We start from the raw sequence: 24909 nt of genomic DNA on the forward strand, positions 1-24909 counted from the left end.
GTAAGATCTTCTGAAAAGACACCAATCAAAGGAATTGAACAAAATAGACTTAAGTTAGTTGATTGGAAGCTTTTCTGTTATTATTTGCGACAAATAATTTTGAGTCTACATTCATTTTCGACTCGAAAATAGGCGAAAAAATTGCTGGTAACTCAACTTGTTAGAAAGAGATTGTCAACATAAACAAAATGGCGTTTATGGCATCCGAAGTACATTTTATTGTTCGATAAACATGACTGTGAAGGATTTTTAAAACAACTATAACTTTTGAGGATACAAACAGATACAGTCAATTGACACTTGATTTTAAAGGTTTTTTGTTGTACTTTCAAGTAGGAGTTGTTTGGTCTGCCACCATTTGCCACCTTGGGAAATATTTAAGCTCAAAGTAGTACTATTTTTCAGCAAAAATGCTCAAAATCTCCGAAACTGCAGAAAATCACTTATAATAATGTTCTACAAAATCGTTGATTTTAGCAAGATAAACAACTTTTTAGAACACTATGAACACGTAAAAGTTGACCAGAATAAGTTAGGGTTTAAAAACTGTTTTAAAGGGTTTGTCCACGAATAACGCTTCATAGATAATTTCCATGAAGAGATATAAGTGTAGTGTCTTTGACAAAGTTGTTTGCATTGATATTTACTACAACTTTGCCGAAAGTACTAAACTTGTATCTCGAATGTACGAGAAAATAAATTTCTTATCTCACTTTTAAGGGAATTAATCACCCAAAGATTTCTCTCACAAGAAGGGGCTTGTTATACCAAGAAATGTTCCTAAAGACACTATATGCGAAAAACTTCACGTTTTGGCGCAATATCAAACGATCACGTATTTCGCTGAATGGACCACTGTGCGGTGGGGTTGTTGAAGAGGACCGTTTTCGTCGCACTGTCGTCCGGCATCCTTACGACGTGTCCGGCCCACCGTAGCCTGCTAACTTTCGCTAGATGTACGATGGGAATCTCCCCAAGCAGTGCCTGTAGCTCGTGATTCATACGCCTCCGCCACTCTCCGCTTTCAGTTTGTACTCCGCCAAATATCGTCCGCAGCACTTTCCGCTCAAACACGGCAAGGGCGCGTATGTCCTCCGTAAGCAGCGTCACGGCTTCAAGTCCATAAAGAACTACCGGTCTAATAATGGTTTTGTACATTGTTAGCTTCGTGCGGCGGCGTATGCTTCCTGATCGCAGCGTTTTACGAAGGGCAAAGTAGGCCCGATTTCCCGCTTGGATGCGCCGCTGGATCTCCTTACTAGTGTTGTTGTCCGCGGTCACCAGCGATCCCAAATACACGAACTCTTCTACCACTTCTAGTTCGTCGCCGTCAACGGTTACCGTCCGTGGGAGGCGCGCATTTGTTTCCTTTGAGCCTCTTCCTTTCATGTATTTGGTCTTCGACGCATTTATTTTTAGCCCAATTCTCCTAGACTCCGCTTTCAGTCTGGCGTAGATTGCCTCCGCCGTCGCAAAGTTCCTGGCAATGATATCGAAGTCATCTGCAAAGCCTAGAAGTTGGCTACTCTTGGTAAAAATCGTGCCTCTCGTTTCAATGCCCGCTCGTCGGAACACCCCCTCAAGAGCGATGTTGAACAGCATGCAGGATAGACCGTCACCTTGTCTCAACCCTCGTCGCGTCTCGAAGGGACTCGAGAGTGTCCCAGAGATGCGTACGAAACACATCACTCGATCCAATGTAGCTCTGATCAGTCGCGTCAGTTTGTCCGGAAAACCGTATTCGTGCATTATCTGCCATAGCTTGTCTCGATCGACTGTATCGTATGCTGCTTTGAAATCGATAAAGATGTGATGCGTGGGCACGTTGTACTCCCGACATTTCTGCAAGAGCTGTCGGATAGTAAACATTTGGTCCGTAGTTGCGCGAGCCCCCATGAAACCCGCCTGATAATTCCCTACGAAACCTTGTGCTATCGGTGACAGCCGGCGTAACAGGATCTGGGAGAGTACCTTGTAGGCGGCGTTTACCAGCGTAATACCACGATAGTTGCAGCAGTCTAGCCGATCACCCTTTTTGTAGATGGGACAAACCACTCCTTCCATCCATTCCTCCGGTAGCTTTTCCTCCTCCCAAATCCTCGAAATAACCCAGTGTAGAGCCTTTGCTAGCGTTTCTCCGCCATGTTTATAAAGCTCTGCCGGTAGGTGGTCCTTCCCAGCGGCTTTATTGGTCTTCAGCAGCCTGATTTCTCGTTTGACTTCTTGGAGATCAGGTGCTAGGACATCACTATCTTCCATGGGCGCTCCTAGGTTAATTTCCGTTCCGCCTCCTTCTGCGACTTCGCCATTGAGGTGTTCATCGAAGAACTGCTTCCACCTGTCGACCACCTCGCGCTCGTTTGTAATTAGATTCCCTCCCTCGTCCCTAAACATGTCAGGTTTCGGTGTGTAGCCCTTCCGAGTTTGGTTCACCTTCTCATAAAACTTGCGCGTGTCATTAGCTCGGAATAGTTGCTCTAATTCTTCACGATCTCTGTCCTCCTTCTGGCGCTTTTTTCTCCTCAGGATCGTGGTCAACTGGTTCCTAGCTCGTCGGTACTTGGCCAGGTTCTCTCTAGTGGCAATACTTAGATAATTTCTCCAAGCATTTTTTTCTCCTCCACCGCTTGTTGGCATTCCCCATCAAACCAATCATTTTGTGTACTCCGAGGCTCAATACCTAGTACCGCGGTAGCGGCCTCTCCGATGGCCGAGCGTATTCTGCCCCAACCGTCTTCGAGGTTTGAAGCACCTAACTCCTCGGAAGAAGGCAGTGCCTCATTCAGTACTCGCGCGTAGTTCTCGGCAGCTTGTGGGTTATCTAGCTGCCTGATGTTCAGCCGAGGAGGGCGGCTTTGACGTGTCCGGTATACGGTGGACAGCTTTGAGCGCACATGTACTGCTACTAGGTAATGGTCAGAATCAATATCCGCACCCCGACGGGAGCGTACGTTCGTGATGTTAGAGAAGAACCGGCCCTCTATGAGAACGTGGTCAATTTGGTTCATTGTACGTTGGTCAGGTGATCTCCAGGTGGCTTTGTGGATATCCTTGCGCGGGAAAAAGGTACTTCGGATCACCAGGCCTCGGGAAGCTGCGAAGTTTATACATCGTTGGCCGTTATCGTTTGTGTCGGTGTGCAGGCTATGGGGTCCTACCACCGGTCTATACATTTCTTCCCTACCGACCTGGGCGTTCATATCCCCGATGACGATCAATATCCATCCCGTGACGAGCAGCTGTCGTACGTTTCCTCCAGCCTCGCGTAGAACGCTTCTTTCTCATCGTCGGGTCTACCTTCGTGCGGGCAGTGCACGTTAATGATGCTATAATTGAAGAAACGGCCCTTTATCCTCAATAAACACATTCTCTCGTTGATCGCCTTCCAATCTATCACGCGATCCTGCATTCCGCCCAGCACTACAAAGCCCGTTCCCAGTTCGTTGGTAGCGCCACCGCTCTGGTAAAACTGGGCCTTTCCGCCACGGATCTTCCATACCTTCTCTCCTTTGCGACAGATTTCCTGCAGAGCTACGATGCCGAGTTTGCGGGGTTCCAGCTGTTCAATCAGCACCCGCTCGCAACCTGCGAAATTTAGCGATCTGCAGTTCCAAGTCCCGAGTCTCCATTCGTCGTCCTTATTTCGTCGCCTAGGTCGATGCCGAATATTCCGCTCCGAATATGCTTGAATGTTGTTAGTTTGTGTTGTTTAGGTGTGTAGCCGTACTGGGGCAACACTACCGAGTCTCGTGATGGGGCTGCCATCTTATAGTGCCGAGACTCACTACCTCCTTCCCGGTTAGTATACGACCTTAGTTTCCACCGGGATTGGTTACCCGATCTCCGCTAAGGTTGCTCGTATTCCGGCTTGTACCACGAGGAGGTCGGGATCGGAGTTGCTGGATAAGAGGCTAACGACCACTATGGGGTCTATATTCCGCATTATCTAGCCGTTTACCAACTGTACTGTACTGTAATAAATGCTCTGAGATATTCCCATAAATTTGTTACAAGATGAAAAAGTTTATATTTCCTAAATGCAAGTGCTCTGTATCCTTTATGTTTTATCCGCTTTTTAGAGTTTGTAGTTAAACCAAACCAGACTTCGTGGGTGTTTTAATGAAACCACACCGAAACCGCGCGTAGCTTTCGACAGATTACATTATCCATTAAGATGGATCTTTATCTAGCTCCCTCTTCTACTAACAACAATTCCTTTCCCGAAATGCTTGTAAAGATGCTGAGGATTCCCTGGTCTTTAGTAGCAACAAGTATTGAACTAACATTCCTTCCCATCCCACCAGGACCCGCATTCGGACGTGGCCGGCGTCGGTATTGATCAGCATGCAGGGACCTGATAAGGTTGCTCAATGAGAAATAGTGTGTTGTCCCAACTATTCTTATTCCTTTCCTTTTTTCCTTCCATCATTTTGCAATTTTCATCGGCTCTGGTAAATAACGGAGTAGCAGCACACGGGCGATATCCTATGCTTATGCTTATGCTTATACTTATGCTTAAACTAAGAGTTTCATCAGACCACAATACACTTCTTCTGGTAATTGGCGACGATATCGAATATTTTTGTGTGACTTTTGAGCCCTAGCCAACTTTAGGTAACTGGCTTGAAACGTCCAAAACCTATTTTAGGATCAGACAGTCGCTAATTTTTCCTCGCTTTGAAAATTTCTGCATCACGTCTCATGCATGAATGTTCCGTCAACCTTACATCAGAATGATAACGTTGGTCGCACCTTTTTATAACTGATCACTTTCAGGACTTCAAATTGGACTATGTTTACCGTGGTCCTAAGAAATTTTGTTACGATGAGAGGACTTTATCAATTTTTCTGGCGTACTAACGGTATAATGTATTGTTAATTGGATTTTCGGTATGTGAACGTAAGAACAGGTCTTACCAGATTACGAGTATCAAATTAAACTAACTCTTGGGAGTCCCGATATCTGATTGATATCTTCGAAAGAGCATTACATAAGAAGAGAGAATATAAATCGACAGGGCTTAGCTTTTACTGAGCCATCAAGTATACCACACTTCCCAAGCACATTAGTATAAGTCTGTACGTCGTAAAAAATCTTCGATCTGCTAGAACGAAGGGGCTTCGTGACTTGTTTTTAAACATAAAGTAATCGAAATAACAGTAGGCATGTGGTGTATTTAACAGTCGTCCGTGCTTGTGAAGCAAGGCGATCACGAAGAAAATATATGGGGATATTTGACCTTGAAACCTTGAAAATTGTAATAAAAACCACATGATTGCTACATCTATTATGAATCGATTGGTATTTAAAGCATCAAAATCCGTAGATTCATAATAGGCAGAGCTATTAGCGTTCAAAATATTTCATTTTTGACGTAGGACTACGTCTTACGGCAAGTTTTGAGATAGGGTTTCATTCCAAAAAATCGAAAAATGCGAGCGTCACGATAAATGAAAGGTTTTGAGCGCTAATAGCTCAGCGGTTTTCCGATCGATTTTCAATATTCTTACACCAATCGATCGGAAAATCTTCTAAGAATTGACCCAAATGAAGAAAAGTATGGATTCTTGATGCTGACTATTGAAAAATTGAAAATAATGAACCTATGTTTTACCAGAATTCTCGCTTCGTGATTGGTTGGAAGATTCTTTACGATGATCTAAACCTATACCAATTTGATATCTGTGCTTGGGAAATAAGCCAAAACAAGTGACAGTTTCCTCATTTCAACAAGATTCCTTAACACTGCGGTTCAACCTAGACCATTTTGATGTTCTTGCTTGGGAAGTACGCCAGAGAGAGAGAGTAACAAAGCCCCCTCGTGCCAACAGATTTTTTACGAACGCGATTAAACCTAGTCCAATTTGATGTCTGTGTTAGGGAAGTGTGCCAGAAAAAATAACACAAGTTCGTTGTCCCAACAGATCGCAAATTCTTTACTGCGAGACGATTAAACCTCGGCGAACTGGATATCTGTGTTGGAAAAATGTGCTACAGCTGTAGTGTTCGGTTATAATACGACTGTATGAATACGCATGCTTGCCGTTTCATTAGAAGTGTAGTGGAAAGATGTGCTGTTGATAAAATAGGATTGAATTGGTAAAATCCCTTCAACGTGGGAAACCATGGATAATAAAAACAATCTTTAATTTCAGTAAGGTAGCAAGAAAGCAATAGTTTGTGTTCTTGATTTTGTTAAATTGTTTTCAAATGCACAATCTTTTGAGAATTGAACGTATGCAATGTTACTACTTTGATAAATGTTACATATAACGCATGTAGCATGTATATATGTTGCATATAGCATGTATACATGAAGAATCGAATGATTACAAGCATGAATACATGCCACTATCACTACAAAGAGACTTACGTAGTCCTATGTCACCTATATATGCGGTCGTGTCTTGTACACAACCCCTCTGATTTTTTTTCGCTTTCATTTTTTGATTTTTTGGAATTACCCCGTATATCAGCTATCTTCCTGAGAGACGTAGTCTCACGTCAAAAAGTTCTTACAATTTTTTCAGATACTGGGCATCCCGAGATTATTTTTTTTCAACCGGTCAGGGATTATTAGTTTCTAGACTAAACCTCGTGATTTTAGTCTTGACCTTGAAATGCGGTCAAACATATATTAGTATTTTTTGAAACGGTGGTTCTACAATTGATGAAGCGACGGTAAGGGAAAGTACTGAAGTTTTTGAAAATGGAGGGGAAAAAGTGGAAAAGTGAGGGGGGGTATTGGTATTTACCATTGGCATTTAGGCGAGGGGGGGGTACGGTAATACCACCGAGAAGATAAACAATTCTCGGTAGTAGAAGCAAAGGACAGTCATATTACAAATGATAACCGTCGCCGGGGGAACGTATGTGTGCGAAAGATGGAATACTTGGACTGGTAGGGACACAACTAGATCTGAGACTAATTAATACATAGGTGTGGTATAGTTTAAATGCGTAAAGCACTCGGGTACTAACCGAGAAATTGTTGGTTGGAGTCCCACTACCACAAACTACCCAATATTTTTAGCAGCAGATCGTAATTTTCCCAGTATTCAGTCTATGAGTCTAACATTTTTCGCACCAAACGCTCCTCTGCTTTAATAAAAAAAACTATGTTTACCGGCGGGACGAAGCCCTTGCGACTTACAAGGTACTGTGTGTGTCGCTGTTCGTCTGTCAGCGTGTTAGCCGCGATTCTCGGCGCGGGTGTTCGGGAGAAGTTTCTACTAAATGTAGACAAATTTGATGTCCTGGTAGAAAATAATCTCCAGAAGTGTAAAACGATTCCTTTCATCCAACCGATTTGATAGTTTGAATATTGAACCTCGATGGACGTGACGTCCTGAAAGTAATCCGTTATATAAAATTGAGTGACCATTCCTTTCTTTCGCCGGATTGTATCGATATGCCGTAAGAATATATTCGTAACTGAAGTCTTGCATGAAGTCGTGACTAACGGAATATTCGTATATGTGGCATGATACAGCAATTCTCAAACTGAGGACGGCAAGAATGGTAGAAGAAAGTAATGAAACAAAGGTGATTATTAACGTTTGTATAACATTCCTCTTTACCCAAGCTGGGGGTCCGCGGATTGAACTAAGCTAAGCTATACACTCAAGTCTTTTTTACACGGGGGACACATGGTGCGTAAAAAACGTGTTAATTCGAAATATGTTGTGAAAAAGTAAAAGCGTCTGTGTCTCAGGACCCAAACGCAAGCTTGGCGGAGGACTACGAATGTATAGTTCCTTCCCTTAATATGAATACTACGGACCTTTCTACAGGTTTCGTCCTGCGTAGGGTTGTTGATATTCTGAAAAAATATCGATATCAGTAATATCGATATTTGGGGTGCTCCGTAGCCGCAAGGTTACCGAGTCTGCTTTGACAAGCGAGTGGTCGTGAGTTCGAATCTTAGTAGAATCAAGCCATTCGATGTTAAGTGACTTTAGCATGGGTTTATTCTCAGGCCCCTCCATTTACCCTTCCTTCGTGCTGATTTCTATATTTACCCTCTGAGGCCTCTTGACAGTGCAAATGTCCCTCCTATAGTTAAGTGTACTGGTCACAGGTACGAATGAGTCCTCGCCAGGGACGGCTATAATATGGGATAGTGCTGACAGCGAGGAATAAGTGGGTAAAGTAGATCAAGCTTTGAAGGAAGGGTAAACCCCAATACACGCAAGCACGCATACAATTTAAAATAAGCATATCGCTCACTCAATAGCGATTATAGCAAAAAGAAATGCAGCGCAGGTCATACAGCAAACACCCGGGCGATATTACAATAGATCAACTATACTGGTCGCAGTAATGAGTCCACACATGGAAAAAAAAATATCGATATTTCGACGGACCCTGATATTGATATCGATATTTAGGCCGGATATCGATATTTATATCGATTTTGCAAAAACCCCGATTTTTCAAAAATGCGTAATCGCTTGAAATAGTGTGGTTTTACTTTTATGACCTTGATGCATTCAGCGCACGTTTTCGTTGCGAGCATAAATATTATTTATTTTGTCAAGTAAACCGACAGTTTATTTGCTAACCAAACAAGATATATTCGTTTACCTCACTCACAGTCGTTTTTGCCTGCGACGATATCAAGCTGCTAAAAAATTGTGCAGCGCGTTTTGTTACAAACGGTAAGGACAATATCGTGACCGATATAGGCCGCAAATATCAAAATATTGATAATATCGGTCAGCTCAATATCGGCCTCGAATATCTATATTTTAAAGGCAGAAAATCGATGATATCAAATATCGATATAATATCAACAACCCTAGTCCTGCGTCAAATCTGCGTTCGTGGCTCAATATGGTCTAACTTGCGGGTTTCCAATTATTACCTAATTTTGATAGACTTAATGCGAGCTCTGTTTTAGTATATTATTCGTCCAGCTGTAGCCGCCACGCAGTTTCAGTGACTAGTCTTGAAATAGCGAAATAGTTCTGCGAAGTATAATCAACATTCGATAAATAACACAGAGCTGCATGTTAATTGACCAATAACATTCGAACTACTGGTTAAAAACTTAACACAACAATTCTCCTTCTGCTTTGGCTTTCAACGAAACCCAAAATAAACGTTTTATCTGAAACTCAGTGGAGGAGAAAAGATATGAGACATGAAATTGGTCTAGGTTTAATCACCTATCTTTTGGGACGAGATTCTGTCACTTTTTCTGAAAGTGACAGTACAGTACAGTAAACACTCTCGTAAGACGTAGTCCTATGTCAAAAATCTTCGGTAAGATGTACTCCTATGTCAAAAACTGCGTTAATTTGAATTAATCGTCATAAAAATAATCCGTGTCAATTCAAAAATCACTGAAAAACCTATTTAAAATCCAAATGTCGTCGAAAAACATCAATTTTACATATATAATTTAGACATCAATTTGAAGGAAAAGTACTACGAAAGTTCTTCAATTTTCAAACTGGTGTATCTGGTGTAACCTTTTCAAGATAATTTTGATCCCGTATTTTGTATTTGCAGCTCAAGGTGCCAGTCCTGAGTTACGGTTGTCTAAAAAATCGTCATTTTTGCCTTCACTTCATCTTTAATAATTTATAACTTTTGAACCACTGAAACGCTTTTAATAATTTTGGTTTCAAATGGAAAGTGGTTTATCAAAGTTTTCAGCAAAAGCATTAAATTCACAAGTCTTATTTTTTATGATTGTAAAAACGACTTTTTTGTTCGCAAAGAGACGGATATTTTCAGTAAAGAAGAACCAGAAACGTTCATTTCCCTGCCAGAAAAAAGCGTTTTCTTGCAACTAAAAGATAGATGAAAATTAATTATCTCGAAAAAGAACAAATACATAAGTTTTGCACAAAATCGGAGTACTTTTGAATTTCAATAGTATACTTTGCTTGGGTAATTTCTGTATTACTATATATTACTAGATAGAAGAATCAAAATTGCTAACACCAAATTAAAATTAAAAACAGGTATTTTGCGCAACCCAATCCTGAGTCTCTTTTGAAACAAAATTCACGTAATTTCTATTGAAGTCTTATGGAGCAACCGCTTTTCGAAGAGTTTAATTTCCGTTACCGCAAGTGGAAAACTTTTCCATACAGAAACTTATATAATTATGTTCTGTGCTACGTTTCTATGAAAAAGGAAATTGTGATATAATCTCCCGATTTTTCCATGTGTACATCCGTTTCATAAAATGTCTCGATAAACTGAAGATGCCATTGTCGAACCAATGCAAAGGAAAAGTTTAAAGCATATGGCTATAATCTGCAGGATGAATTTCAAATTTCCTTTCAGAAATCTCAATTACCAATCTTCCTGTCTATAAGCACAAGCACTGCGGACTTTCTCACCTAAACAGTCCAATATATTTTCGCTCATAGTAGGTAGTAAACCAACCTAGAAAAGAACAAAATAAAGTCAAGATAAAATCCGGAAGCGAAGCAAAGAATTCTCTTGCATCCAAGAGAGTAAGCAAAACGAAGAAAAAATCCTGCATAAATATGCAGAATCCGTTACAGCCAAAGGCGTTCTTATATCCGCATCCAAGCACCAAAACGGAATGCAATCGGATCGGGAAATAGTGAAATTGAAGGAAATAGTTAGCCCCCACCACTTTCTCCCCACGCCACGGAGTGGCCGGAGGCTATACGCAGATTATCTTCATCCTTGGCTGGCTGTGCAGTGAGAATCGATTTGCCGCTGCACTGGCTGGTTTGTGAATTCGAGTGCATTCTGCTGACGTTCACCCAACCAACCAACCCAACTAACCAACCATCCAGCCCAGGAGGAATTAATAATTTCGCCTTTGCGCTCAATCTGGAATATTATTCGATAGTCTTTCCATGGGTACCTATCTACATCGGGTATTGTTGGACCAATGCATTGGTCCCCATTTCAATGGGGAAATGATCAATTTGCACAGATTTGCGTACCAGGAAAGAATCGGACTCGGTTATAATATTCCGAGAGCAGATTGGCAACTGCTGGCCTTTAAATACCTAATCTATCTGAAGAATGCGTGGTTAACACCACTGAAAAACTGAAAAACGTTGTGGTCGGAAACGTGGCTTCAAGGTACTAATTAATTGTGAGCGTTTGTGAAAACGTCCATAGTGTGCCCGAAAAAAAAATTACATTAAATTTTGTAGTAGAAACTATACATCTACAACAGTTTTTACTGTGAACATTGAAACATATGATAAATTTATTGTAAAAGTGCGTCAAGGTCAAATATTATTCATATTTTTGTTTCTTATTTTATGCTATAGAATTGGCCACATTTCATCATAAATTTACTGCCTTTTTTAATCATATTTTGTTTTTTCGCCCAAAAAAAATTCGTCCTTTTATGGTAATTTTTTAGGCGAAAAAACCGGCGAAATGAAAATTTTTGTTCGTGAAAACCTAGATTTTTTAATTATTAAGATACTTAGCAACCCGTCATTTTTATGGTAGAATCTCTGAAAACCATGAAATCTATGGGAGACAACAATAAGTTTGATAGTTCTGTTATCTTTTCGGACGATTAAAATTAAAAAATGTTGGTATAGAATAAAGTAGGACAGATGTAATGATGGATATCAACATAATTCGCGAACTGTAAAAATACACATTCGTCTAATCTGTCAGCTGCTGCAGCTGGAACACATTGACACGTCAACTTTACAAACAAAATACAACATATCAGTGCGCGAGATTATTGCCACATGAGGTATCACAATTGTAGCAGAACTCTGGAGGAAGATCTGTGGGATACGGAAATACCATCACATTTCCCCGAACCATCACGCAACCAACGCAATCAGCGAAAACATCAAAACACATTGCCGTTCGGATGTGCACTCTCTCTCTCTCTCACTCGTTCACATTTTCCATCCCAACTGCAAAAGGACGACACGGCTACGATTCGGCCCTGGTCCCATTTGAGATGCAAACCAGATTTTGTCCATTTACACAGTCACACTCTCACCACACTGCACTGCACTGCACCGGGGACCACAAACAGTCCTACAGAGACACGAGCAAGTTGAAATTTGATAAACACGCTCCAGGCTGATCCGACCGGTTTCCGGACGGTGGTGATGGATCGGGATGGTGGAGGTTCGAAAAGTAATCTCTACATTGTGGGCGAACATTCGGACCTGCCACTATCACCGCTGCTCCGGCTCCGACGTGCTACTATTCCTGCTACTTTGTTATCATCAATCCGATTCAACGGTGCTTTCGGTTACACACAGGTATGCCGGTGCTGGTTTTGTAAGTGCAACCCCGAGGCCAAGCTCTTGCCACCATCATGCAGGAGCTAGAACATTTTACAGTCCAAATCGAAAGTGTGAAAAGTTACTTCATTGAAAGTCCAACTGCTGCTGTTGCTAGCTAGAGGATGCTATGGTAATGAGTAGTAAATGTGGTTTGAGCGGCACGTTCTTCCGTTTGATGAAATGAAAGTGCAGTCACTGGCAAGACAATCGGTTTTAATTTTTGTAATTCACTTTCTAACTCATGAGGTTCAGCTGCTGTTGTTGCACTCTTTTACGAGTTACATCCACAATATTGTACATGGAAGGCAACATTTCAAGGAAATATTCGATGAAATAGCATAGACAACCGTACATATCATGGGTGGCTGATATGATGTACCCGTAAGTACACCATACACCTGGCCATGTCCTTACGATTGTAGAAATGGGTACGTTAGTTGACCACCTACTTTAAGAGGCTGCGCAAAAACTCACGCAATCTTCATAGGTGTTCTTGTACCCAGTAATATACGATATGAATAAAATATTAAAAATAAAATGAAATGGAGCATATATGGGAAAAATAGAACAATCTCACCATCAATCCTTCGAATGAAAAATAATTGCGTCAGTTTCCATCATTCTAATATCCAATAATTAATTTAATTTTTCCTTACGATATCCATGTGCATTATTTAAGCTTGTTACGGTTAGAGTCTTAATTGTACAATACGACGTGCTTGATGATCTAAAACGAAACAAATAATTAAAATAACATATTATACTTACCTGCTACCAAGGCCGTGTGGCTCAGCCGTCTGCATCTAGAAACCACGCGGCATCGCACCTCCTAGCTTAGCTATTCAATCGACGGCTTAGCGATGGCGATTCAATCACCGAGTATGGCCACGTGGAGGCGCTAGGTAGGAGCTTGGGCTGGCAAAAGCTATGTTGGTCGCTTTCTCGTTTGCCTTCCCCATTTCATACCCAGGCAATATTCGATGAAATTGGAATAAATTTGGTTTGAATTTATATGTACAGATATTCTCTAAACATTTTTTAAAACCGGGGCTACTGTACTTCACCGCCCAGCACAAGTTTGATGTTCCAGAGGAAGTAAGGATGCAGAAACTCTCATAGTTTGCCAAGAAATACATGATTTAGTCAAGAAATACACCATGTGGCAAACGGTGCGCCATTCGTGACTACCGGGACTGTAAACGGGCAGATCTACCTCAAGGAATGTCTACAGAAGCATCTGCTTCCTCGGTCGAAGCAACACGAGGGCCCTACGATCTTCTGGCCGGATCTACCTTCGGGCCAATATTCAAAGGATGTATTGGAGTGGTACGAAACCAACGGAGTCACCTTCACAAAATCACAGACACAAAAATACTAGGCTATTATGAATCAGGTACTACGGAAGCACCCCAAGGAGGTCAAGTCTGAGGAAGACATGAAGAAAAAGTGGATTTCCCTACAGATGAAGCTGCAGCTAGGTTGTACAAAACTTTTTGAGTGGAGTTAAGCGTAAGGTGCGAGCATATGGTTATGGCATTGAAATTGAATGAAACAAATATGCCAAAAACATACTAACATACTATATTTTGTTGCTGAAAGTTTGAAAAGGATCGGTCAATTAGGTAATTTTCTACAGCGTTTCTTCCGTGGTGCAATTTGATGTGGGACACCCTTTATCAGTAGCACATCCTTGCCACAAAACAATACATTCACTTTTCTCTACTTTTCCAATGAAACGGCAACATGCGCATACATTTAGAATTATGTTACAACCGCACACTACAGCTGCAGTGCACTTTCCCAACACACATATCAAACTGACCTAGTATTAACCAACCTCTACTACGTAAAAAATCTTCGAAATGTTGGGACCTTGAAAAATTCATAGCAGCAACAAACTCAATGAGATTTCAAGCACCATGAAATTTCAACCTTGATCAGAGGCGCCGAACTCACATTTGAATTTCTCTCCCTATTATATGCGATGTCTCTGTTGCTATGCGATGTGAACCAAATTCAGCTGTGAGCATTTTACTTACTTCTTCCACAGCTGGCATTTCATACAACGAACCAGAGAGCGAAAGAGAGTTAACCGCCAGAGAAAACATCAGCAGCGAAAAAAGCTAGCACACATTCATGAATAAAGATGGCAAACAAATTGGCGAAATTTACATTTTTTCTTCGCGGGAATCGACATTTTCTTAACTAGAAAGTAAAAAGCCTAATAAGAATTAGATAAACATGTAGTTTAAATGTGTGTTTTAGTCTAACTTTACGATTTATTTAGAGATTCATTCTTTTACGCTCACTCACAGTTACGTATCGCACAAGAGAATGCCTATGCTGTTCAACAACGAATTTGTATGTATATGTGTATAGCTCCGAGTAGCAGTTGAAGCAAAGCAGGATGTGATCAAGCGGAAAGAAATATGTGTGAGTTTTGTGCTTCTTGCTATGAAAACAGAAAAACTCACGCGCTTTTTATTTCATTCCCACTTTTTTTTAAGTAAAAACAAATTAAATTAAAATTAAGTGACGTCTTTTCAAACCAATCATGAAGCAAGAATTTCCAGTTAAACATGCTTCATTATTTTTAATTTAACTCAAATACTTAGGGGAGAGTAGTCAACAGTGATACAAGAGGAACAGTGAGTCAACGGGAATAACTACGTCATTCAAGATCCATGATATTTTCATGGGAAGTGAAGTTTGTGAACCTACATTGCATAATGTAGTTTGTGAAAAATTTGTTGATTTTTTTATATAATTTTCAGTAAAAAACAGTTTTGGGGGATCAAAGTAAATTTTTTTGCAAGTATTTTCAAGTGATTTTTAACAAAAAAAAACATATTAAATTAAAATTACTGTATGGCATCACTGTATGGTAATAAGGGTTGATATTTAAAAAATTTATAACAATCGAATTGTTTGCTAACTCCGCTAGTTCACTATTGTTCATAAAATATTCCTGTTGGCAACGGTGAGACACAGAGGCGTGGGTGACATAGCTTGCACCATTCTAATTTTTTTGAAAATTGTTTTCTGTTCTTTTGCAAATCAATCCACAGAGATTGACTGTAAATGAATTCTGAAGTGTAAGTTAAAAGTCAGATGTCCAGGATTTGTCCATTATATGAGCATAAATATATAAGTATGTGAAAATAATCGGAATTTTCAATCATACCTAGCAATAATGTATACTTTATAGACTCAATAAACTGCAAGACCTAAACTATTCTTTATTGCCCAAAAATATGGTTTAAAATTGATTTCAAATACGTGCCTCAGTATGCAATACTCGTTGGGTCATTCTTCCCACCTAGTGGTTAACAGTGAGACAAAATTACACCTTCACATTTGTGGTTGTAACTAATTTAGCATATAACCAAAACGACTGAAACTTTTTTTAGACAACCAGAAAGATATACCTTTCAAATGGATTAAAGAGCTCATTGGTAGCCATCATCAAAAAAATTTTAAAATTTTTGGAAAAAAAGTGTCTCACTGTAGACGTTTCTCCCCTATTGCAATTCTTTCTGTCAAACAGTATCCAAATGTGATGTGATGCCAATTAATGTAAAAGTTAATTTATTTTCATTTTATGATGAGAAGCAACAAAATATATCAAATGAAACCGTATATAGCATCAACGAGTTCATCCGGGTTAATAATTTAACAGATAATAGTGCGCCTCCATTTTACGCGTGCAATGGAGGAACTTTATATTTTGATCAAACTGAATTGTTTCAATTATCAACAAATTTAACAAAATTAATTAATCAAAAAATGGCACAACAAATGTCTTTCTAGGCTCATTTTCGATTACCGTGCGACGTAAATAATTTCTCAGCATTTTTTTAACATTTCGTAATTTGAGATATTGAACTTTGAGACGTTCGCAAACTGTATTAACCCTGAGATTAATTAATAATGTTAAAAAAAAGGTTGTATGTTTTTGTTTAATAAAACAAGCTGGATAAGCTTTAGAATCATTATCACTAAAATGTTTGCTATTTGCTATACGAAAATATTCAATAATTTTGATCACGAATTTCGATCGACTTTATTCTACATGGCTAATCCGCAACCTGTAATGAATACTAAATCCCAGAATAAACCAAAAATATTTCAATCAATTCCACGGCTACCAGCTTCCATGGACCACCACCACCATTGCTACAGTACCTACCTAGTGATATATGGGCGAGAAAGGTCCATTTCTATGGAGCAGCCAAAAAGGTATTCCGACAAGTGCCGTTTTATTGGCTATTGAAAAACCGAGCAATTTGTTCGGCAGCAGCAAAATTAATATAGGTTACCACCAGCTGATCCCGTTTGTTCGTTCGTTCGTTCGTTTCGATAGTGCATTCAGTTCGAGCATCGAAAAGGTCCAATGCTGATAAGTTGAGCTCGCCGGCCATAAATAGTGCGGTCGTAGAACCCAGCCAAAAGGGCGCAAAAAATATACGAACTGTGCTAGTGCTAGTGTGCTAGGGAGCTGCTTTAATATAATCGGAAGTCGACATTTCAATATTTTCTAAAGAGGGAGGCGATTGAAAAGAGAAACTGAAGTAAGGACCTCAAGTTTGTTATACTTTGATAATGTAGGCATCGACAACCAACATCCTAATATAATCATTTTATATTTGATGTCTCATATTAATCTTCAAAGGGACTAATGATAAGCTATTACATGGATAACATTTCACATGCTAAAGTTGGTTTAGATTGGATAGACTCCTACCTGATTGAGTCGAAACACCATTCTTTACAAGAAATTAATATTCTCTGTCAATTCTCGGTTACGAAAATAAATACCTAGATTGAAGCGCCGAAGGGAAATATTCCATAAGTGACGATTCATTGCTTTCTGTTGGCTTGCTGGTCATTTCATACACGCATGCAGAGAAAGTATTCCAGTAATTTAATTTATAAAACTGCCATGGGTAAAATAGTTATAATAAAATGTTTCTAATAAAATTTAATCACAGCTTCTGGAATCAATTCCTTTTACTACGCAGGAGTTATCCTTCAATCTTTTCTAAATCAGCTTCAAGCTCTACATTCCTTATACTACTACTACGTAGCACAAAAGTAGACAACAAATCAGAGTCAACCTTTATTGAGCATACTTCCAGGAAGGAATTTTTCAAGATTTGCTCCCTAATGCTCAGTCAATCTCAATGCCGTTTGATAGACGTAGGTACAGTGCCAGTGTGGTTGGTTGCGAAATTAGGATTACCGCCCTCGAAGAGATGAATGATCCTCGAGCTTGCAGCTTGTAAACCAAACGGAAAATCCAACCAATGCCAAATGTTCCACTTTTCCAATGTTCCGTGCGAGCGGGGAATAGGTGCAAAGCTGTGATGTCTTTTATCATGCTGTGGTTGGAAATGCTGTGGATAATTTGTGGAACGATTTTTTACTCTGCTTCACCGAAGTCACAGGAACGGGACGTACAAAGTGGAAGAATTTGTCCCGGAATTCGAGTGAAATATGAGAGCACAATGACAAAACAAACAGAAAAAATGGGCCACAGTGCTCGGAATAATATTTCATATCGACTTTTCCTACACGCTGCACAGCACAGTATCGGGGGGTGTCTGTACTTTCCGGCTTTTACGAGTACGAGTAAATCGTTTCTTTGCCGTGCGTCTGTCGTTTGTTTGGAAAGCTGATCGGGTTTCCCGGAAAGAGCAATGCTCATCCTGCTGGATATTCGCTTTGGTGACAGTTCCATTACTACATCCTCTCGGCATCTACACGCCACACCGGTCGGTATCAATGTGCCGCGATCAGTGCTTTGGTGGCAATCGCTGGGCATCGGAGATTTCCCAGTGTGACATCCCAGTTGTTGCTACCACCTCCTCTCTTCGTCGTAAACTTGCCGTCCGACGTTCACGATGAAGGCACATTTTTATGGTTTAACTATGACGGGTGGTGCGGTGAAACTACATGGATTCATATACACCACCACACCATATCAGGGAGACCAGCTAGCGATTCGGAAAGAGAGATGACAAGTTTCGAAATTGGAAATAAATTACTATAGACATCGTTCCCTCCCGGAATCTGCTGCTGCTGCTGCTTCTAGCTTCTGGCGGTTATGCAGATGATGTTTATTTTTCAGACCAAGGACTATCCGTTTTGGATTACGGACTCTTCGAAGATTTGCTCTTGGCAAACGAAAATCGATATCTTCTGGTTCGTTTGCATCAGGAATCGTACGTGACGAATCTAAATTTTGATGGCGAGTAAGTGGTTTGGTGCGTTTTTACAGGTTTTGTTTTATAATCTAAAGAAACTTTTTTCCTCCTTCAGCAGTGGAACATGTACTCTTATTCAAACGGTTTAACGGTGATTGGCTAACAAATCGTTTTAGTTTTATTTAGATATTTGTACTGATATTTAAGTATCTGTCATGCAAAAGAAATCAAAGATCATTCAAAATTGCATGAAATAAATCAACATTTGGACTTTTAGACAGAAAATCGCTAGAAGGTGACATTCAAAACACGACCGCATATTTGACTACGATAGCTTCATGTTTGACGCAGAAGCGTTTTATAATCTGACCGAAGTTATCGGGCCGGCTGCTGATGTTTACTGAGAGAACACCAGCGAGCCTAGCTGTGTCAAACTCTCTTCAGTATACTACCGAATGGTGAGGTCCAGAATATGTTAAAGTTTTATTTAAACCTGAATTTATAAAATAATTTTCCCTTCTTTTTTAATTTTGAAACGAAATTATAACTTTTTGTACGGTGATAAAAACAGAGATGGTAGAACTTCGGACCTTCAACAGAGTCTGACAACACTGCTTGCGAGACGAGACAACGGCGCGGTATGCCTAATGAATTGTCAATCTGAATACCAATCAAACAAAATGGCTTCTACGATGAGTAGAGAATTTGCTTTGAAAAATTAACCGTTGTTGCTTGATTCGTAAATTTCCAGTTTTTCAATGCAGGAGATATAATTTTTGCTTATTTCCTTCGGTTAGCGTTTCGATAGTTTCGTTTCATTATCAAAGGGCTTAGTATTTTTGCTCAATTTTATGAATTCGGCATTGTAAGTTTGACACTAACTTTCATCGAACATGACAAGTTGGCTGTGGAAGTCACCATTCGGTGGTATGCTGAAGAGAGCTTGACACAGCTAGGCTCGCTGGTGTTATCTCAGCAAAACAAGCGCCAACCGAAGCAATACTCACCACTTTGTATTTGGAATTCCCCACGAATAGCCAATATATTGCGTTACAAAATATATTGCATATTTCTTACCTCAAATCCTCAAACCTCAAATTACCACTAAAATCACACTGAAGAAGGTTCAATTCGGCCTAAAGATCGCCAATGTGATATTCTGCGGTTCACCATATAACACACACTGACTACTGATTCCATTTACGCGGGAAGCTGTCAACCGACTGTGACACTTTCTCTCTATGCCAGTTACACACTACCGGCAACTACCCAAATAATGTGTTATTAACAGGCATTGCACATTCCAGGTAAAACCTCTAATCTATTTTCTATCTTCTATCTTCTTCTTCTATATATATAAAAGTGAGCGTTAGTTTGTATGTTCCGCCATAACTCCTGAACGCCTTGACCGTTTTCCACCACTGGAAGCTTGACAAAAGGGAGATTTTCCCTAAAAACGCACAATGGGCAAAAATGAGCTCGTAATTCCAAGAATTAGAAGCCGCAGGTTTGGAATCTTGCAAGATACCTATTCTTATGTAAAAAATGCAGGAAATCGATTGGTGACGGTTTCATCCTGCGCAGACTTCGGAAAGCGGTCCATTTTGCCCTATTTTCCCCAAAAATATTGTTGAAAGCTAATTAAACAGTATAAAAACTTATTTGCCGCCCATGAAACGAACTCAAATAGCTTCCAAATGTTCCAAATGTCAAAACATCAGAAGAATAAAATCCCATCCATTCCATACTGTGCGAAATGCAAGCCATAATCCATTTTGCCCAATTCACCCCTAAATACATAGTAACACCTAATTAGAGCGATTAAAACTAATTCAAAGACAGGTGAATAAACTCGAATAGTACTAATTTACTCGAAAGACATCAGGAGAGTTGATTGTCATCGATTTAGTACCGTGATGAATTCATAATCGGTTCGTTTTGCCTGATTCTCTCCTTGATCTACAAAAAAACGTTCATTTGCTACTGCGTAAAAAATCGTAATTTTTCAACGATGGTGTCTTTGGAAAAGTTTATCAATAAAATACAGCGCATCTTTTCAAACTATCAAGGTGATCTTATATTCATCTAACAGGGTGATACAAACCTTTGTTTTTTTTTTAATTCGTCAAAAAAAATTTTTTCTTCAGAAAAATTATAGAACACACTAAAATGAGCAGCTTTGCTAAATATAGTAACTGTCTATCTTTTGCTAGTTGCGAGATATAATGATTTATTTAAAAGGTACACTTAAAAGTCAATTCTGCACAATAACTCTGCATCCAATTTATTGCTTTCAACTGTTCTCCAAAGTTATTCAGTATGATAAAATACACATTTTTTTGAAGACTGTTTTACCTATGAGTTAGTTTTAATTGGTTTAATTAGGTTATCTATGTATATGGGGGCAAAATAGACTAGTCTTGCATTTCGTATAGTATGGAATGGATGGAATTTGATTCTTCTGATGTTTTGACTGCGCAGAATGAAACTATTACCAATCGATTTCCTGCATTTTTGCCATAGAAATATTTATCTCGTAAGATTGCAAATCAGCGGCTTCTAATTCTTGGGATCACGAGTCCGTTTTTGCCCATTGTGCAGCAGGGGGAGGTCCAAATAAGTAAAAGGGGTTGCGTTTCTCTTGAATTTAGATCGATTGCAGTTGCGTAAGTGACTGGGAGACAAGAAAGGGAGAGTGGGTATGAAGGGGAGGGTATATAGTATGTATAACAAACGCTTTGTTTGTCTGCGGTATAGGGATTTTCAGAGAACAAACGGGTTTTCATCAAACTTGGCATGTTATTTGACATAAACGAATCAACGCAGAAGAGTTGACAAAAGAGGGGAGGGTCCTAACAAGGGGCGTAAGAACAGCATAGCTCCAAAACACATGTCCGTTTTCCACCAAACTTGGCACACATGTTCCTTGAGATGAAGGAATTAGCATGGTTCCTAACAAGAGGGGAGGGCAAAAGAAGTATAAGGGGTTATTTTTTTTGCCTTTAGACCGATTACATTTGTGCAAGAAGGCTGGGGAGGTTATGGAGAGGGGTTGACAAAAGGGGGGGTCGATCCCTTATCCGGGGGAGGAAGGTTTAAATGCGTAAAGTGGTGCGTTTGTATTGCATTTGAAACGATATCAGTTTTACAAGCAAATATACGATAAGATGGGATTACTAAAAGGAGGAATTGGGTGACCATTGTCAAGGGGGATGGTCCTTAAATACAAAAGGGTTTGTCTCGCTTTATAGAGATCACCTAAAAGAAGATAGATTTACAAGTGGCTGGCGGACCTGAGGGTTCCAATCGAATGCTTTGAAGATGTGATTCGCTTTCCTTTCGTCAAGGCGTGTCCGATTCACCTTCCCCTTGCTTGTCCGAAGGATATTCTTGTTGCTGTTGATAAGTCAATGTATATGGAAAGGTCGATTACAGATGGTGCTAGTGTAAAGACAAAACGTGGCGATATTTTTTAGAACTTTCTTCAAACAGTTAGATCCTTCTGTCTATACTTAGCCGCTTGACAGTAGTATAAGATTTTGTAGATATAAGGAACTGTCGAAACGGGTGACTGAAAAGAAACGAAAATATTTCGCCATTTTTTCTGTTTTTCGTTAAAGTGAAGTATTCAAGTTCGTATTGACAACCCGGAAAAAAACCATAGCACGAAGAAAAAAATTATTGTAGCAGTAGGATACAAAATACAGTAAAAACAATAAAACTTATCATCAGAAAAGATAACCAAACCATCAAACTTATTGTAGTCCACCAGAACTTTCATGGTTTTGAGAGATCCTACCATAAAAATGACGGGTTATTAAGTATCTTAACAATAAAAAAATCTATTTTTTCGCGATCAAAAATTTTCATTTAGGTACAATGAAAGTTATCGTTACAATGAAAGTTAAAGTTAACTTTTTTCGGGAACATAGCCGCGTTAGCGTACAGGGCGCGGTAGGGAAAATACGAAATTTTATTGTATTTCATTTAAATCCCATTTTCAACTACTTTAAGCAATAATATCAACATTTTCTAGTTCAGTTACTTTTATTATGTTCTTTCGAACAATTTTACTCGATGTCCTCCATTTTTATCAATGTTATCCCCTAGACGGCGCCGGAAGCTGTAACACGACTTTCAAACATATATTTTCGTGTCTTCACACTAGCGTGAGATGTTTTCCAAGCTTGTGCTTAAATATACGTCCAGATCGAATAAGCCAACGGATTAAGCTCCGCACTGCTAAGAGGCCACCAATCTTTCGGCCAAAACTTCATGCTTTCCATCAGCCATTGTTGGATCCGATTTGTCGTCAGACACGGCGCTCCATCCTGGGACAGCGCGTATCGATCCTCAAAGAAGTTGGCACTAACCCAGGGAAGCTATGAGCGATCAGTAAACTGTGTACAGCAATCGGGGCCTACCACAAAAGACGATGCCCTTCTGGCATACAAAAAAAACAGGGAAGCACTTTGTCCTTCAAAATACCAATATAACTTCATGAGCCTCAGAGCAACTATTGGCTTGGCTTGAATCATATTTACGCGATAGAATCTTGCAAGTCAAGTTAAAATCTACTGTTTCATCTGTGTTTACAAATAGTCTAGTGTCTAGTGTTTACAAATAAGTCTAGTGTTCCTCAAGGAAGCAATATGTGGCCCTTGCTGTTCAAATTATTCTTCAACTATGTAATTATGCTACTAGAAGCCGGATGCGCACCTATCTACGTTAACGATCTTAAATTGTTTCTCACCGTGCGCTCCATCGACGATTGTCGCCGCGATTGTCTTTGCTTGAAAGCGCCTGCGTGATATTGCAACCACACCAGCTCACCTAGATTCTAAGAATGGAACGCATCCAAAGACGATTTCTCGCCCTCAGAGATTTGCCTTGGAGAGACCTAGAGAATCTTCCTCCTGAGGACATTGTCAGATGAATGTATTAAATAAAATAAATAAAAATAAATGTCACCAGCCGGATGTTAGCTAACTTAAATTTTATTTTCTGCAGAACATCCTTAAACCTCTTCGGCGAAATGAACCGTTCCGGGCGGTTGTTGGACACAACATCCATCCTGAAGAGCTCTTCGTCGGAGAACAGGATTATTATTTTTCCCAACCTCTTCGAACGAGTCACTCGTAGTTCCTTTACTCGCCCCGTAATCAAGTGGCGTTTCACTCTAGCTCTGGAAGATGCGTGCAAGTCTTCTTTGATGATTCTTCACATGGATTATTAAAAAATGTTGGCCTCCTTTGTATATCAAATCTTTGTATGTCAAATAACATCCTATCACCCTGGAAATCTCCTTCGGTGTCTTCTGGGCGAGCAGCAAACTCGCAATTACTTGTTTGGCGTACATTTATAAACTTTGTGTCCCGAACTGTTTCGAATGTCAAGCACTGGTTACTGAGGTTACTAATTTTTAGCTTTTTATACAATATAACCTCGTGTACAGTTCCGCCAACATAGTGAATTTTGGCGACCCTGGTCTGATCGCCAAGGACCTGATGGACTTTGGCACTAACCGATTCACAACTTTTATCCCATAAACAGATCAACAGTTCAACAAATAAATCAAAGTGTATAAGTTGTCCAATTCGTTTTGGCAGATTTTCGCCGGATCTGTCTGTCTGAACAACGTTTAATACATTGCTATAATCGAACAAATGCGAACTTTGAACCAGATAATATACGAAACGACACTATATCCAGATCCGCGATTATTTTATGATACAGATATGCATTACTAAGACCTATTATTGATAGCAGGGAAAATTCCTAATCCGGATTCCCCGAAACTCTTCTGATAAACTAGCGTCAATATTTGTACTAACAATAAATTGCCCAACAATCCCCAAAACATCATTTAACACCCTGCAGCATCCTTGCGGGTTCGAACGAGCTTATAAGTGAAAACACAACTCACTATCGAACCTCCTCAAATAGCGGAAACATCCAGAAAGTATTGAGAAGCACTTTTTTCCGAGTGCTTGCTTGCTTGCGGACAACTTTCACGTATAATTAAAATTTATTATTGCCCAGCTCGGTCAGTTCCGTTCCGAGTCGCACGGTCCAATCCCTTCCGTATATCTGCACAGGAGCAAAAGTTGCATCGTTCTCAACCGAACCTCATCCCAGCTCTGGAAAAGCTCGATAGCTACAAATTACAACAAAACGTGACCGAAAAGTGATGCTCACCTCTGGTCTCTGTGCTGGACCACAGTGTCAATACTGTGTTCGGTTCTGCACAATCATAAGTCATATGGTAACCGGTGCGGTGGCTATGCACAGCATAGTCCGTCCGATCCGAGGGTATCACTTGCATGCTTGATTAGGCTCATCCAACTTTGCCCTCTTTCCGGCTAAAGGCAAGTATTTTGCTCTATACCCGGCAGGATTTAGTGCACTTTGAAAGCCTGCTGCCAATGTTGAT

At 40.0% G+C, this 24909-nt stretch overlaps 1 protein-coding gene across 3 annotated transcripts in view; it reads left to right on the top strand.

Moving 5' to 3' along the window:
- The window catches only part of LOC128738791 (protein FAM133A), a 157566-nt gene that overhangs the window by 119910 nt on the left and 12747 nt on the right, over positions 1-24909 (top strand). The gene's annotated exons all lie outside the window — the stretch shown is intronic.

This window comes from Sabethes cyaneus, chromosome 2 (genome assembly GCF_943734655.1).
Source record: "Sabethes cyaneus chromosome 2, idSabCyanKW18_F2, whole genome shotgun sequence".
Classification (NCBI taxonomy): Eukaryota; Metazoa; Arthropoda; class Insecta; order Diptera; family Culicidae; genus Sabethes; species Sabethes cyaneus.